The 18,674-nt window shown below is 40.3% G+C and overlaps 1 protein-coding gene across 16 annotated transcripts in view; it reads left to right on the top strand.

Annotated features, from left to right (window-relative positions):
• The first annotated feature begins 83 nt into the window (after positions 1 to 83).
• The window catches only part of bol (boule homolog, RNA binding protein), a 40,599-nt gene continuing 22,008 nt past the window's right edge, over positions 84 to 18,674 (top strand). For 3 of the 16 annotated variants that reach the window (XM_018005747.2, XM_089467636.1, XM_089467635.1), the window contains exons 1-2: positions 4,083 to 4,337; positions 6,069 to 6,271. The gene's annotated coding sequence lies outside the window, so the exon portion shown is untranslated. Of the gene's footprint in view, positions 957 to 4,080; positions 4,338 to 6,068; positions 6,272 to 18,674 lie in introns of those variants that run through there. The other 13 variants (XM_018005746.2, XM_089467634.1, XM_089467633.1 and 10 more) reach the window with 10 other exon arrangements.

Genomic DNA, 18,674 nt, shown 5'->3' with positions numbered 1-18,674 from the left:
AATTTCCAACACTCACGCACACTGCTGTACAACCCAACACTAGCAACCAAATCATTATTTACGTTAAAAATAATTCCGTGCTGTGCCGTGTCGTGTGTGTGGCTGCGTATTCGATTCCTTGCCACAATTTTGAATTGAAAATCACCGTTACACTCAACTGAAATAATCCCGTTGGCCAGTTAAAGTAATTGGTAAAATTCAGATCAATTAAAATCAACCAAATAATTTGTTACGTCACATGAAAATTTCGGCGTGGAAAAGTATTTGGCTGTGTGCGTTGATAACTGTAACTTTTCTGTAGGCGACGCGCGGTGCACGAGCTGCAAGTAAAAGACATACACACACACAGATACTGGTGCATTGCCTGTGTGTATGGTATATGAAATATGAATTTTGAAGCGCATTCAGGATAGTGTTAGGTGCTTTGTTATTATTATTATTGTTGTTGTTGGAGGACATACAGTAGTCGGTGCTTAGAATTTCATTTGGGTGTGGGATACTTTTGTTATTTTTAAGGAAGTCTCATATTCACTTGTAATTGTGATTCGTAGGAAGTAAGATCTCTAGTAGTATAAAAATAAAAATAAAATAGTGTAATTTCAACTTCAAATCGGAACGCAACATAAGACAAAACAACAACAACAACATACTCGAAAACCACCAATTAACATCGTCATTAACAGCAGCAGCAACAACTACTAATACTACTACTATTACAAAAACAACTACAAAAGTTAACCGTTAACCGTCGCGCATCCGTCAACCTTCAAAATTGTTTTCTTCTTACGCATTGAGTAATAAAAGAAGTAAAAACCCAAAAGGAAAGGAAGAACTACGTACCTAACTAACGTATCTAAAACGCGTCCTCCTTCTGGCATTGTGTTTGTGTGCGTGCGAATGCAACGACAACAAGAATCTCTCTTCAAGCAACAAGACGTAACGTAGAGCTGCGTTCGGTAAGTGTGGGTTAAGCGAGGGGAAAAGCAACATTCATTTTGCTTTTTTATTATTCTATTTTTATTTTTATTTTTTTTTTGTTTTTTTTTTTTTTTTTTTTTGTTTGTTTTGGGAATAAATGCAATTGGTTGTTTAGCGAAAATTCTATGCATGCAACTCGTTTTTCCAGCACGCACCTCGTATGTCTGCTTCAGCGTATGTATGTGTGTGTGTATGTGCATACAGCGGAAAACGTGTATTTGTATGAAAAACCAGAAAATCGAAACCGGGAATTGGGTCAGTATGTCAAACGCGAGAAAGGGGAGAGAGGGAGAGTGGGAAAGGTTCTTTGCCTTGGCTCTACAACTCTGCTGGCTAAAACGGGTATTAGTCAACACTTGACGTTATACCATCTAACAGCATCCGACTCTGCATCTGTGTGTGCGTGTGTGTCTGTGTGTTGCTGTCTGATTGTCATTCGCGCGTGGTTTTTCTTATGCTTGACATTTGGTTGCGCTCACTCGCGCTCGTTCTGCTTTGCTCTATTCTCTCTTTCGTTAACTCGCTCGTTTTTTCGGCCAGTCGGCTCAGTTGATCTTGCATTGCTGCGGCGCGTCGACGTCGACTGAAGCTGCGACGCATTTACCTTGAGCGCGCCTGCACTTGTCACGTCTCTCTCGCTCTCCCTCACTCACTCATTCACTCTCGCTCGTTTGCTTGCTTGGTCGCTCTGTGCGCTACGTTTTCTTATTGGATTTCGTGAACTTCTAAACTGGGGGCAGCCAGCACCTTTCGAAACACTTAACTGGCCAGTTAGGCGCCCGGAGTCCGCTTTTCATGTTTGCTAATAAAATTATTACAATTTATCCGACTGTTGCTAATGCGTTTTAAGGTCGACACTGCCTAGACTCTGCTGCTGTTTGGCTGCTGACCCATTAAAACGTCTTTCACATGATACGCGCCGCTTACATTTCGCGGTCCATTTAACAGTGCTCGTCGCTAGAGAGGGATAGTGAACGACAAAGAGGGGCGAGGGAACGCGAGGCGTGGCCCGGTTGGGTTTCGTCTAGGTTAGGCTCGTCGCTGATTTGTGATTTATTCTTTTGAGCTGTTTTTTTACATTTACTTGTCGACTAAGCAAATTTACAAATTAAAGACTAGTCGACTATGATATGCTCTATACAGTAAAATATTTTCTTGTAATTCAATACAGTTTAAGTAATTAACTATATGCATAAATACACATATATTTATTTTTAATTTACCTTTAATGGTTTTTTATTTGCTTCCATTTTATTAATTATCTTAATTAATTATTATCTTAATTAAACACATTTCACTTATTTCCACTGTTACACATACACACGCACACTCATTTGTGCATATATATACGATACCCTTCTTACCCAATAATAAACAGCCAGGAAGAGTGAACAGGCTAGTGCCCGAAGACAGGCTGACAGAAAAGGGAGCTAGAGCAAGGGAGAGAGGCATATAACAACATACACACACACACACATATGCATGCAGGACAACGTTTGCTCTATTTAAGGTTGCTGGTTTACTAGTTCAACTAGGAACTGTTTCCTGTGTGTGTTTCGCCCACGCACATGGCAAAGCTCGCTCTCTCGAATGCTCTTCGGAGTCAGTCGGGCTGTGCGAAGAGAGCAAAAGAGAGCGTCGGTGCTGCCACTTTGGGGTTGGCTGATTTTTGCACTTAAGAGCGAAAAGTGGCTTTGATTTTTTTGTGATTACAAATGTTGGGAGTGAGAGCGGGATATGTGCGGCCAACATATTTGCATGTTGCTCTCCTGCTCTTGCAAGAAAGCATGCGGGATACAAGCAAAATGTTAACCTATATAATTTTTGTTGTTGCCAATGAAAGAGCGCCCCAGTCCGCCCACCCCCACGCAAACAGCGATGTCTACGCTCTGTCAGTTGAAGGTTCTTTTTATAATTTAAAAACTGTTTTTTTAAGGCTACGACGACGACGGCGACGAACAGCAGCAGCAGCAGCAGGAAGCTTTTGTTGCGCGCGCTGTCGTTGCTGCTTCTGCTGCTGCTGCTGTTGACGCTGCTTTTGAATTTAATGTTAAGTATACGCATCAGTGAACTCAATTTAATTATCATGATTGTTTTTCTCGCTGTGTATATGCTGAAACATTCAAATTTTCCAACTTCACACACACGCTCACACACACACACACCTCCATACGTCCATACCTCCATTCAGTTAGCTGCCGTTCCCAAGTAGATTTTCAGCTCTTATGTAATCGGCAGCTTTACAGAAAAAAAGTAAAACAAAATATAACTACGTAAAGTTGATAAAAGCGCTGGCCATAATTACGTGCATACGTCTGTGTGAGCACGCCCTTCGCCCAGTTTTTATCAGCGCCGTTATTTATGCGCCTCCGCCATGACAGATAGAACGACAGCAGCAGCAGCAGCAACAGCAGCAACAATAAGCATTTGAAGTGCAGCGTAGCGCAAAGAGAAAATAAAACTGGCATTTGTTGTTGTTGTTATTTTAGAAGCCAAAAGCCCAAACGAAAAGCAATTAAGTCGCCATGGCTCATTGCACAATAAGCAAAGAATCAAAAATAAAAAAAAAATAAAAAAAAAACCAACTAAATAATAAAAAAGCGAACGCACGCAGCAGCAGCACCGTCAAACATAACTGTGTTTGCTTGGCCAGCCATAGCGCGCACGTACGTCAACGTCGCAGCCAGCGTCAACAACTCTAATCGTATGAGACTAAAGAGAGAGTGAGCGAAAGAGTGTGGGCGCGCGAGTGGAAGCGACTAGAGAACGTTTGTTGTTGCTGTTGCTGCTGCTGCTTAATAAATAGGCCAAATATGTAATATCGCTAAAATGTGTTTATTGTAATCTTTTTCACACACAAGCACAGTCACACTAACACGCACATGCATGCTCTCGCACGTGCATTGCATCCCTCGTTACGTTAAGTTAAAAGAATAAAATAAAATAAGAAGAAAAGAGCGCCAAAAGGAAAGGGAGCGCAAGAGCACAAAAACGAATAGCAACGAGCATAACAGCCAATCCAGCCGAATGCCAGCCGAACGTAAAACGAACAACGCTGCTGGCGTCGCAGTCACTGTCGCTGCTGGCGCTGCCGCTGCTTTGTGGGGGCCCAGTTGGTCGATTGCTTTGCTGCGCTCGTGTGTTGGCTGAGTCGTTGTTCTACCGTCGTGATTGCAACACTTCTGCTTCTGCCACACACACTATCGCCGTCGTCATTTAGCCGTCGCCAAGTCTCGCAGTCGCAACGTTTTTCACGTTCTTTTGATTTTCAACTACAAAATCAACTACTACTACGCGTACGTCAACGTCGCAGTCGCAGTCGCCGCATCAGTCGCAGCCGCCAGCAGCAGTAGCAGCTCGTACGTTAGACGACATTTTAGCGTGCATGCTTCTGTGTGCGTGTGTGTGTGAATGTGAATGTGTGTGTGTGTTTGTGCCAGTTTTCGTGCGTTCTGTGCTGCAACAACAGCAACAAAAATAACAACAACAACAGTTACCACACAAGCGACGTGTTTAAAAATATAAACTGCGTTTTTTCGCCAAAAAAGCCATAAAAAATAATTTTTTTTTAAAGCATTAGCCACAGACCCCAGGCACAGGCCAGACGAAAAGTCAACGACAGCAGCAACAACAACAGCAATAAGAACAAGCGTACTAAATAAAAATAAAAAAAATTACTATTTCGGCCCAGGCGAGCGACAAAAACAGAAATCAGCGGCCAGAGCTAACACATACATATGTACATAATACACACATACACACACACACACAGCTAGAAACTAGTGTGTGAACCTACTTGATTTTGGTTCTCTAGCTGCTGTTGTTGTTGTTGTTGCTGCTGTTGTTTCTGTTGCTGTTGTTGTTGCAGTTGCGGCTGTTAGCGATTTTTCAGCAGAATAAAATAAAATTACGGCACTACACAAACAACAACAACAATAACTGGCAGTAGTAGTAGCTAGCGGTGGCCAGTGGCGTGGCCAACAGGAGCGAATTTTAATGCGTGACACACAAAATTCCGTGTCGCTGTTCTCGTTGTTGTTGTTGTTGTTTTTGTTTTCAATTTGCTGTTGTTGTCGCACAGAATTGAAACAATTTTTGTGTATACCCAGCGAGCAGGAGCTCTTCTCCTAAGGGCCACCCCCACCCCCCACTGCCCGCCTGCTCCCGCACCCTGCTTTGGACACTGCAAATAGTCATCGACGGTTCGCTCTCTTCTTACTCTCTTCTCTGCTTACTCCCTCGCTCTCGCTCTGTCCCCCAATCTATGTTATCCTCCTCTCTCTCTGCCCTCTCATCACGTACGGGCTGCCTTGTCCCTTGTGTATGCCATTTGCACACGTTGCGTATACGTAACGTAGTTGTAGCCCGTAAACACACGTAAACACAGTTACAGTGCAGGCTCGACGATTAGGGCTCTCGCATCCTTCGGGACCATTTATTATTTGCTGGAATTTAAAATCTATTCAAGGTCGCGCATTGCTTGCGCACTGAATAACAAATTTTGTTTGATAACGTTTTTGATTTCCACATGAATTTCCCACTGTTTTTGTCAGTTTAATGAAAAAAAGTTGTGCCATAATGGATAACATTTCCTTAGCTTTGAATTTTCCTTTGTAAATTTATCGCTGCTTCTGTCATTGCTCGTGACAAATCTGTAATCTTTAATCTCTCATCGGCATTTGCTTTAAAGCGACTTTACTGTACGGTACACACACACATACAGACAACCTGGTGTACATTAGAGCCCTTACGCTTGAAGAGCAGCGTCCTTTACGCTCGACTCTACCTTTGCCTCTTGCAGCTGTGCCCCTCTCTCTCTCCCGCACTCTCTCACTCGCTCACTCACTCTCTTTATAGGGCGACAGCTCGCATGCAGCGCGCATAGAAATTGAGTTTATTTTCATGTTGGCATTTTGACTGCCCTTTGATGAGTTGATAAACGAGCCAGATTAGAAGACCCGACCCCACCTCTGCAAAGCTCCCTCAAACGTACACACACACACACGCGACAAACTAGCTAAAAGTTTTCGTTAAAATTGTGCTAAAAACTATAACAAAACTAAAACAAATTTTCTATTTCATTTTAAAAGTAATATTCAAAGCGCACGCGTTACGGTACAACAACAAAAAAACAAGAGAAAAGAAAAACAAAAATAAAAATAATTAATTTAAAAATAAAAGGTGCTAATATAAATCGAAGTATTTTGTGGCTTCAATCAAAACTGAAATTGGAAAAGTAAACGCAATTGAGGAAAATTTTCATCAAGGAAAACAACAGCAGAGGAAAATTGAGGTAAAAATGCGCTCTAAAAATATATTTATTTTTAGTTGCATTTCAAAAATGTCGCATAAAGTGTGAAATAACCCACGCGATGGAGGAGAGCGTCGAGAGAGCGCATCATTAAGAATTGCCTAGAGACAAAGAAAGTATAAGAAGAAGACACTCACACATACATACACACACATTAAGACATTCGAAAATGTTGTTGACTAGGAAACATGTCGCCAGAGACAGAGGAGGCGCTGATGTCTCGCATTAAGGGGTGTTCCCTCTGTCTCTGCTCTACACAAATTACAGGGTGGCAATATGGAAGCGAAGAAAGTTAGCTACTAAATCATTCCATAATCAAGATAGACAGCGGACGTCATATAAGACAATTCAAATTGGGTTTTATTATTTGAATTTTTTCTTTTATATTTCCCAAATTTGAGGTAGGATTTATTAAATTTAACAATTTAAAATTGGAATATACTTTTATAATATATTTGATATATTCCCTTTTTATATGGTTACCTAATACTTCATACATTGAAAGGCTTTGTTTCGTTTTACTACACGAAATTGCTCAAATCAAAAATTTCCCATTTTATATGCAAAATCAATCAAACGGAATTTAATTTTGACAGTTATGTAGCTTCGATAAAGTTGTGTCTGTAAGATAGTAGGGCGCTATCGTTATTTGGGTCTCGCCATAACTCAAATTGGGTCAACATTTGGAACTACACAGATTCAATATATACATATAATAATTTTTGCCAAAATATTGTTCTATTATTATATTATATAGATATAGTTATATTTTAAGATTTTATATAAAACTGAATCTAAAATCTATCTGGAACTCAATAATTAATTGTTTGAGTTTTAATCGGCAACCCAGGAACTTACCCTTAGCTTGTTATATAATTCAAGTTACCTTATCAAAGCCAGCTACAAGCTCGGATCTTAAAACAAATCCTGTTCCACATTTTCTACACTATATACACAATTTGGACTTTAGGCTAAAGAACTTGGCCTTTCAGCCTAGTTTCGAGTTAGCAGCTCAATAAAAGGGATAACTCGTAATGCCTGCGCAATCCAGAATATAGACAGGTCTGGGTTCTAAATGTAAGACAAAAATCTAAAATCCTTTCGCTTTCACAAAATGTTTGCCTAGTTTTCTCTCAAGTGTAACACTCAGGGCTATCAAAATCCCTTGAGCAGCGTGAGGAGCGCCTTTAGGGAGGGTTCGCCTTGGCTAGGCTTACGTTTATTTAAATCATCTTCCATCTTGTGTTTGGCTTTGCCACCTGCCGTCGACGCGTCGACACCCTGTACATTATAAATCTAAAATTAAATGCGCTTCGCTTTGCGGTTGTCTTCGGCATTTTTCATTTGCTCGACGCGTTTCATACCAATCCCATGCCGTTTCGGTCCGTTCCGTTCCGCTCGGCCCCGCTGTTCGCGGAATTTTGCATCTTGGTCGCGAAAATCTATGTTACTTTAGGAGATTTTCTCTTAGAAGACAAACACCAAGTGGTTTAGCTATGTGTGTGTGTGTCTGTGTGTGTGTTTAGCATATATGTTTTCATTTAATTTTGAGCCAAAAAGATACATTTTTTTGTTTTCTTTGCGCTTCGTGCCAAAAAATAAGTCGTTTGTCGTTAGACGCGCAGAAGTTTTTGTCGCCAGCTGTTCCTCGCTGCTCGAGGCGCTTGGGCAGGGGGTGTTGGAGGCGAAGGTGGAGGGGCGACTGTTGGAGGGGGGTTGGCTACTGCCCCTCCGGCTGTTGGCCATAAAATAAAATGCCTTCGAGCTGTTATCGAAACGGTTTTCGGTTAGTCGTGCACTGCTGCTACGCAAAATGGCATAAAACTTATGCATGGCATATAAAGAAAATCTGTGGAGCCCGAGGCAAAAGCGAAAAGCAAAAGCAAATGCCGAAATAAAAGAACAGCAAACGAAAAACACAGCAGAAAAGAAAAGCATAATAAACAAGCAAGAGCCCCTCCATTGCTGAGTTTGCACGGCCAGCAGATACTCTGTAGAGTAATGAGAACAAATGGAGAGTAGGATATATTATATAGGATATGGCATATAAAAGGGATCTGTATAGAGTTGATCTGTCTTTGGTGTGTCGAATACTGCTCGAAATATGTCTATCGTCTTATCGATATTATATATATTTCTATAAGCACGTATGTCATTACACACATATACACATATGTATAAGGTTGTATACTAACTAAAGGTCTAACTAATTTTCCAGATATATATCTATATACAAGTGTAAATCGATAATTATCGATAGGTAGATTTGTAGTGCTAAGTTTCCTAGAAACATACAAAAAAGAGCTGTACTCCATGATTTGATTAAGCTGCTGATATATATATATATATTCCCACTCTCCTTGACAGCTTACTTACTTATATAATATATAACACTCTACATATGTATCCCCATCCTGCCTTATCTCAACAACTAATCCCCCCTCTCATGCATGCCTATGGACCTCCAGGGTATCTTAAAACTATAATCTCGCACAACTTTGACTTTCAGCTGCTTGCCGTTGGCCCTGTTCCAATCGGATTGGCCCAGTCGTCGTCGCTGCCCAAAAAAAAAATGAGAAAAAAAGTTTATATATATATATATATATGTATATATATATGAACTTCACTCGTTCAGCTGCCCACATATGCAAAGTTGGCCAAGAGATTCGGCCAACTGACCCGACTTCAATTTTCAGCCATTTTCCCCACATTTCCACTCGACCGTAGCCCGCCTACCTGGCTTAGACTGCCAATATATATAAATACATTTTATAGATATATGTATATATATATATATATATATAGAGTAGCATGTTTCTAGCCGGGGGACTGTGCGTGCGGCTTTTATGGATCGCATTTTGACCACGAGCAGTGGAAGTTTTTCATGCCACTTTTTTACTTTGGCCCCCGCTGCCAACTGCGGGCCTTTTATTATGGCCAGATGCATAGCCGTAGACCCAATTATTGCTCTGGCTAACACACACACACACAGACATATATTGAATTTTCCATTCAATTCATTCATTTAACGAAGCTCAACTTTTACACACACACTCGCGCACACTTGCACACACACACACACATGGAGCCACGCTTCATTCATGCATTCAAACAAAAAGTTAATATTAGTTATCTGCATATTTTCACGGTTTCGAATCGCGCTGCCCACTGGCGGATATGCACACACACACACACACACACACACATATGCACAGTTATCTAGTTGTATTTTTTATTTTATTTTTTTTCTATCTATGTTTGAGAACTGTGGCAAGTGCCACCTGACGAAAATATTCAACAATGCTTCAAAGCCGTATTCAATGGGATTAGCACAACGTATGGCTTTATATGAATGCGATTATCAGATTAGTTTGGAGAGAACGCACACATACACACATATATTTCATTCTATATATATATACACTAATAATTATATAGTCAAACGTTGTAGATAGTGAAAACCTTTATATGCTGCATCACCCGTATTATTTTTATATATAGCTCAACATTTTCCAGCAGTGTCTATATAAACTGGTTTCTTGAATATGCAAAAGCGAAATAACTGAACTGATTTCCTGGGAAAGTATTACGATTCTCTAGCTAGAAATTTATTTAATAGCTATTAATTGTATTTAGGTAACACATCTGGGGGAGAGCCCCATTACTACTAATCCAAATACTTGATAGATGTCAATTCTATTTTAGTAACAGAAAATCGACGTTATATAATGAGCGAATTTTCATATAGAAAACTATTATAGAGAAAGAAGAAGATAGTAGATAGGAGTAAGAACTTAGTTTAAGGAGGCACAGCAATAGATTGAGAGAGTATGTATATAAGGAATAAGAGAGAGGTAGAGAGACAGATAGAGAGAGAGAGAGAGAGAGAGAGAGAGTGCGAGAGAGAGGAGTAGAGTGCAAAGAGGATAAGGATGTCTTTCTATCCTTATATTGGATTCCTTTTCTCTCTCTGTCTCTCTCTCTCTCTCTCATCTTTACACTCTATAATCTATTCCGACCTATGAAAGTAACAAAAGCCCTCTGCCTTATATAGAAACAGCAACATGGAAATGAATATCCAAGAATCTTTGCTTTCAAAATTATAAATAAATATATATGTACATATACATTTATATGAAAAAACATCTTGATACTCAATTCAGATTTTCAACACCCAAACATCGACAAACATCGAGTCGAATGCCCATTTCCACGCCCCTCGCTCATTTGCATATAATACGAAAACTGTTTTCTGATCTGATTATTAGAAAACGCAGCGCATCTTCGACATGTATGTACATATATATATCAATATACATATGTATATATATGATATATCCATATAAATTATAATTTATATGGATATTCTCTCGCTATTTGCCGCCTTCTCACTCTGTATTTCCGGTTAGTTGATTCATTATAATTGACTTAATTCAGTTGCCTCTATTTGCTGGCCTTATTTTTCACATTTTTTTGACCCGATATTAAACAGCTGTGCTAATGCTATCCATTGATCTTCCCAATGCGATATATTATGAAATCCATTGAAACTTGCGCGTATAATTAACTCAATTTCAATATTTTTCCCTACAACAAAGTTGCTTATTTAAGTTTGTTTTTATGTCTGTTAACTTGTCACCTTGATCAATTACAGATATGGTATATATATATGGCATATATAGTATATATATACACTTGAGGCAAACAAAGCCATCTTTATTTGGTTTTAGTACTGAACTTGATCTAGTCTTAGAAATGCAAGTTCTTCAATGAGGCTCTACTTTTTTCTAATCCAAACCAATTTTTGCCTTGGTTTTTGAATCCATAAATTGAGTATTTGATTATATTAGCTTTTTAGAACTAGTTCGTTTATGCCTTTTGCACTTCAGCTTGGTTTAAAATTCGGTGCATGACAGAACCGTTTTTATGATATATCCATCTCATAGTTTCTATGGAAGTCATGTCAAATAAGTTCTTGTTTCTAAAACTAGTTTAAGGTTCTTTTAATAACTGCTTTACAATTTCAAAATCTAGTGTTCTGTCTATTATGGTCTATATAGAACATGCTCATCCCATTTGTCACTGAAATGGAAAAGTTTTAGTTTAGCAACTGAATTTTCCTATTTCTCAACTGCTGGCCTTGACTTAAGTCTCATATAGACACACTTGACCTATTTAAGCGCAGGCTTCATTCAAAATTCATTTAATATTTTAATAGCACCCACTCCAGCTATTTCAATGTGTGTATTATATATATGTATAACATATATTAGTTATATAACGTATGCACATAAATAATTCTCTTTATTTTATGTCACTTTGATGGCTAAACTTTTGTCTAACTTTTTGCATTGGCTGATTGTAAAGTTTTGTGTGGGTCCCCAGTGCGCCACACACTACTATATGAGTGTGTGTGTGTGTGTGCTCGTTTGTGTGTGGCTTATAAAGTATCTTAAGCTGCATTTAGTGACCCGCAGCTAATTTGCATAACTTTATTTTATAACTAGAAATTAAAGCGATTTTCTTGTCACCCTTTTGTAATTTGATTTTTTGGCCGAGTGTGAGAAATTGTGAGTGTTGTTGTTGTTGTTGTTGTCGTTGTTGTTGTACCACAGGCCGCACTCACCATGACGAGCAGACAAATAACTTTGCTAAATAGTTGAGGCGCAAATTTGTAACGAGCCAAAAAACGTGGCCATATTCCATTTTCTTCTTCTTCCTCTTCTTCGTCGTCGTCTGCTTTTTGTTGTAGCTGAAACAAAAGCGAAATTTCGCTTGCTGCGCGTTTGTTTCTAAATGACGCTCTGCAGGTGAATTTTCTAGTAGCTAAGCGAGAGGAAGGAAAAGAGCAGAAGCAGGAGGAGGAGGCTGAGGAGGAGGAGGAGGAGGAGACTGGGTATGCTGATGCAGGCACCTGCCTATCTGCACTCAAAGAAAACAAAAGTGAGCGCAAAGTTTTGCATTTTGAGAGCTGAATATCAAGTACGCCGAGCAGCTACTTGAATGCAAAATAGATTGAAATCTCAGCAATGTGCAGGGCGCAGAAGTTCACAATGTTCTTAATACTAAATACTCGAAGGTAAACTTGTAATTTCCTGATCGAAACTTTTCGCCTGGCAAATGAATTCAGCTAAACTCTATTATATATCTACTTTAGAAACAGCAAATCGAATTATATATATGTAGATGCAAGTCTATTGGTATATTAATATCTAATTTCATAATTTTCGGCTCCCAATAGATACTATACCATGCGGTCTTTTAAAGCAAATACTCAAATTCAGAATATTTTGAAATTTTTATACAAAATATATCTTGACATACTTAACTAATGCAATTAATTTCAACATAAATTTCTGTGCACAAAGCTGAAGCTAAGACGAAAATTTCATACATAAAGCATATATATATAAATGATAATTTCATTTAAATACATTTGTTACACTGGAATTTCTACTTGCTAAACAAACGAATATCTAAAATATTCCATTGAATGAAACATATCTCACATCAATCAAATATGCGAAATACCTGCTCAATCGAGCCAGCATCATCATGTGACATACTTGAACTAAGTAGCTACACTTTTTCTGCAAGTGTAGACTCGCTATGCCATAGACGTGTCTATATATCAACGCGTTTGCCAACGAAATGCAAATGCAGTCGCACAGATGCAGTTAGAAGGCGGCGCAGTGCAGTCGGAAAAGCGACAAAGCAGAGGCAGCAGAACTAGCAGCAGCCGCAGCAGCGACAAAAGCGGAGCAGAAAGAGGAGGAAAGGGGCGGCCTGGTAGCAGCAGAGATAGAGGCTGATGCAAATAGAGAAGAGCAGCAGCAACAACTAAAACGGGCAGAAGAAGAAGCAGCAGCAGCAGCATCTAGAGACGCTTTTGATGACGTGCTCAGCTGCGCTTTTTTCACTTTTACACACACCCACACACGCATACACGCCCGGTACACCCACATACACAGTCGCAGCTATCTATCTCGTTCGCTCTCGCCGCATTGTCTGAATAATTTTTTCAATTTTTCTGTGTTTTTTCTGCTTTTTTTTGCATTTTAATTTTATGCCTTGGCTAAAGGAATGAAAGGCAGCTGCGTCGTCTACAAAAATAGTTGGCAGCCACACACACAGCTGCGACACGCACACACAGACACACACACACACACCCTTATATGCGCCCTCTATCGGCTCCTCCTTCGCCAAGTCTCACTTTTAGGCCATTTCTTTGCACTTTACATTCGCCTTGTTGCCTTTTACGTTGGTTTTTCATGATTGCATTTGGGTTTTCTTTCTTTTTTCTGAACCGTTCTTTTGCATATAAATTTGCACATTACGCATACGGCATATATGCCAGCATATACATAATGGATATCAACTTATAAGTTCTTCGGCTTTGGAAATTAAAATTGCTTTTTAATGACTTAATTTGGCTGCACATTTAATAGATATTTTATCCTAAAAGTCCCTGGGTATATCAAATGTCGTTTTAAAGCTGTTGGCTGTGGCATGGCGTGACGTGGTGGGTGTGGCTAAGCCTCCCTAGCTACACAGCCATCGCTCATACGCCGCATTGTCTCTGATGTGGCAATAAATCATTTGCAAAATGCTTGGCAAACTTTGGCCCAACCGCAAAGCGGGGGGCGGCGGTGGGCGTGCTTGGTTGACAGTTTTGTGTACATATTTATTCTGGCCGAGCGGGGGAAGAGGCTGGATGGGGCTGGGCCGAGGGGGGGTTAAAATTGATTCAGACGCAAGTTTTTGGCCGTCTTGCTTAAAGTTGCGATGCTGCGCAAATATTGAAAGCCAAACGACGAGGAAAACCAAATACAAATATGAAACAGTTGGACACACGTTTTTCTGTATGTGCTTCTGTCACTCTGAGCGTGTGTGTGCTAGTGTGTGTGGGTGTGTGTGCGGGTGTGGGAGTGAGTGAGTGTGGGTCACACACACACATCAAACAATTTAACGCTGCTGCTGCCAAAGTTTCATTGTTTCACAAAAAGTTTGCCTTGGCTTTTCACACACACATACTGACTCGTGCACACACGCACACATCTTTGAATACCCTGTAAATTTGGCATATATAAGGGTTTAACGGGGAGTGTGAGCAGTTTCTAATATATTTTGATCAGCTAAGGGCTTACTATAGCCTTGATCCTTGATCTTGATCCCATATTTCCTTCCAATATCTCATTCTAATTCTGCCTAAATGATTGTGAAAGAGTGTTTTTAAAGTTCTTTGCATAATAACACCCAAGCTAGAAGCATTCGTAATGTTGAGTATGCATATTCTATTCTTGCTTTCAGCTTATCGACTTTCTCGCAGTATTTTGTATAATAAAATAGGCTCGTAACTCTCATATCGCATCGCTTCTCTTAGTGCTTGTCTTGCCCAATCTCTGCTTAACAGAATTAAATCTAGTAGATACTTTCAGGCATATGCAGCTCGTGTTCTATCATTTCAAGCAGCTTACAGCTTATCTGCTAGTCGTGCATACCCAATCGCCTTTTCATATATGTAGCAAATTTTATGTTCGTTCAGCTCGTTCTGACTCGCGCTTTGTAGTTTGCCGTTTCCCTTTTGCTGTCGCTGGTCGCTGGCGCTTCGAGGATTATGGATTTTTGTGTGTGACACACAGTCACACACACACACACACACATGCTCACAGACTCACCCACTGGCATTCGCAGAGGTTTGGCAGCCTGGCAGGCCATCAATTTCCCGGCACGTCTCTGCGCCTCTGCCTCTGCTCCCTTCCACTCATCAAGCCGCATCATGATGATGTTTGTCTGTTGGTATGTCTGCTTGCCTATCTTCACACACACACTCTCTCTCTCTCTTCTCTTCTCTCTGTCTCTGTCTCTTCTATTCTGTGTGTGTTAGCTACAATTTCCTTTCACTTGACTGACACCCAAAGCAAGCAGCGATGTCCTCGGCAATGCCTACACCCGCGCACCCGCCACCTACACACACATACACACACAAGGATTGTGTAACATGTTTCTGGTCCTCCTTTGCCTCTTTTTTTGGTGTGAGCTGAAATGGCAGCCACTTCCGCCAAGCCTGTCAGTCAGCAGCAATGTGCTTTGTGTGTGTGTGTGTATTGGTGTGCCATTTTTGCGCTTTCTCGCATTACACTTGACTTGGCTGCTGTCGCTGGCTGTCTGCTTGGCCGCAACTTCAATTGACCTTTGACTGAGTGCAGGTCGCCTTGCCTCGCCGCCCCCTCCTGCTTGGCCTGGCTTATAAGCATTTTGGCCAACTTATGCGGCAGCACGCGCCCTGCTGCAAATTTGCAGCTCAGCCTTTTGCCTTTGCTTTTGTTTGCTCGACTCGAACAACAGAAAAAAGCAGAAAAAAACAAAAATCAGTATAAATGAAGATGAAAATAGCCTTAGCAAAGGCTTAAAGCCTCTTGAGCTTTTGGCTAATTGTCCTTATATGACTTACATACGCTTATCAGACAAATTTCTAGTCTCCTGCACCGATGGCCGCTGCTAAATGCCACGCCCCTGCTTCCTGTTGGCTGCTGCCGCCTTTTGCCATTGCCTTCCTGTTGTGTTAGGCGAGGCGTTGCTGCTTTTCCTTTTTCCCTTCCGCTTTTATCAGCCTTTGACTATCTTGTGCTTTGTTTGCAGCCCGCCCCTCTTGCTCCCCCTCTCCTTCTCTCTCTCTCTCTCTCTCTCTCTCACACATTTTTTCTCTCCCCTCCTTGTTGTCTTTTATTTTGGCAAGGACGTCGCCGTCGGCACTCAGGTGCGCTTCTGCACTATTTTTATCACAATTTGCGTCTCATGTGGGCAGTTACGCTTAGCCGAGGCCCTCGACTGGCCCATGCTCAGCCCCGTGCTCCGCCCTCTGCTCTTGCATTTGCCTTGGAGGTTAGCTGCATTCACTGGGGCTCGTTGTTGCCTTAACTTTTGCTATCTATGTTAACTCAAGCGCCACACAATTTTGCCCCATTTTTATAGGTCAAACGTTGCGCACGACTCCTGCCAGCTTTTCTATCCTATAAACTTGCCTTTTACTCTTTTCCTCCTTTTCTCTGTTTTATTCCTCGCTCTTTTTTTGCTTTTTACTCCCGTCTGGTTTTTCAATAGTTTGGCACTTACTAATTGCATTGCCCTAATTGCCCAAGTTGCGCTTGAATTGTGCCAAAAAAAAAAGCCATATTGAAGTAAGGGAATGCTAAAAAAAAAAAAGCGAAGTAGAAGGTCCCAGAAACCACTCGACTAGTATATACCTTTACTATGCTGCAGATCTTCTCTTTTAGTTTTAAATTACTGTACTTTAAAGTTTAAATCACTAAATTGATTTTAATCGATATCGAAAAAATGGCTGTTGCAAGAAAAAAAAAACAATCGATATATCGATTTTGATAAAAATAAATGTAGAAAACCCCTTTGTATACCATTTAATATATTTCAATAAATACAATTTTCGCTATAATTATCCTACTCTTTCCTCAATCAAACCTCCTTCACTATATGCTCATTTACAGGGTATACCATGTTGGCGCTTCAGTTAAACGTTAAACGGAATGCCTGAATGTTCCATTCTCCTCCATTTCTTTGGGAGGGCAACAGCAAAAACTCTCCGGAATTGTTGAATTGTTGCATGGCTGAATCTGATTTCTGTTTCAGTTGCTTTTGCCCTGCAGCCAATCAAAATGCCTTGCATGAAGGCTAACAACATGAATATGCTCTCTGTGTTTGTGTATCTGTGGGTGTGCATACAACTATGAGTGCTGCATATACGTATGTGTATGTGTGTGTGAGTGTGTGCTAACTGAAGTCCATTTGCAGTTTTGTGAAATACATTTTTAATGAGCGCACATCAACAGAACAGGATTTTAGGATTAGCTCTTTGCCAAAATGCAGGATAACCCAAATTGCATTTGCAAAAATGTTGGCCATGCAAATGTTACTCCAAACGAGCTATACAATTATCGATTTCTGTGAAAATAAATCGGACAAGTGTTGTAGATCGATATGGATGTGGATGCTGTTCTATAGATAAATAATATAAATTTGTTATTGGTATCGTATGTTATCGATAGCTTCTGTAAATAGAATGAGCACATCTAGTAACATTCCGATAAAACAATTCAAAAATCATATCGCAACGATATCCAAGCACTTTGAATATAAACAAACTAGTTATCGATAAATCATTTCAATAGTATCATCAATCGCTTTTATAGAGTATTTTCCCAACTTTCCATAGTGTAGTAGTTAACCTTTATTGCATCGATTGATAATGGATCTATAGATGGAATCGATAAATCAATATATATGAATGCTATTCTATAGGAGAGCGCACAGTTCTGATGCATGTTATCGATAACTTATACAAATATAATGAGCACACCTAGTAACATTTCGCTAAATCAATTCATATCGCTCACTTCGAATTTAACCATACTATTTATCGATAAACCATTTAAAGGTATTGATACCTTTAATAGAACATTTTCCCAACTGACCATAGTGTAGTATCGATTGATAATGGATCTATAGATGGAATCGATAAATCAATATATATGCATGCTCTTCTATAGAAGAGCACACAGTTCTGATGCATGTTATCGATAACTTATACAAATATAATCAGCACACCTAGTAACATTTCGCTAAATCAATTCACAAATCATATTGCAACGATATCCAAGCACTTTGAATTTAAGCATACAAATTATCGATAAATCACTTAAATAGTGCTATCAATAGCTTTAATAGAGCATTTTCCCAACTGACCATTAACTGAATTTCCCCAGCTGCGGCTGCTACGGCTGCTCCGGCTGCTGCTGCATTCGCCGCTCTGTGTGTAATTTTGTGTTTTATTATTAAATTCTTTGGTGGTTCGTTTTCATTGGCATTACGCGTGCAATTTTCGCACGTGGAATTTCGCAATATAATGTCGACCAGCAGGTGAGCTGCGGTCGGTGGGCGAGCGAGCGGTGGGCAGGGGCGGGGCGACGTGGTGGCTGCTGTTGATTAAATTCCGCTGATTGGCGTTCCATGTTGTCATGTTGTTTTGGCCCGTGATTTTTCCGGTTGACCTCTACAACTTCGAATGCTTCGAAGCTGCTCGACTGACTGCTCCGACTGCTCCGACGGCTCCGACGGCGCTTCGCTGACTTTGCCAATTTTCAGGGCCCATCATTTTTGATGGGCATTTTAATAATGCAATTGCTCTCACAATTTAACGACTCGCTGCTGTCGCTGCCGCTGCTGCTGCTTCTGCTGCCACGCCCAGCGTCAGCGCCCACACATTTCATAATGTAAATAAATTAAGCTGTTGAAAAATTCGGCTCGTCTGAGGGACAGGCACTTAGTGGAAAAGCTTTTCTGTTTTCCTAGTTTTCTTTATGAGAGAAAC

The sequence above is a fragment of the Drosophila arizonae genome, chromosome 4 (genome assembly GCF_054131065.1).
Source record: "Drosophila arizonae isolate 15081-1271.41 chromosome 4, UAZ_ARI_1.0, whole genome shotgun sequence".
Lineage (NCBI taxonomy): Eukaryota > Metazoa > Arthropoda > Insecta > Diptera > Drosophilidae > Drosophila > Drosophila arizonae.
The sequence above is the reverse complement of the archived record's forward strand: the minus strand, read 5'-3'. Positions and strand labels throughout refer to the sequence as shown.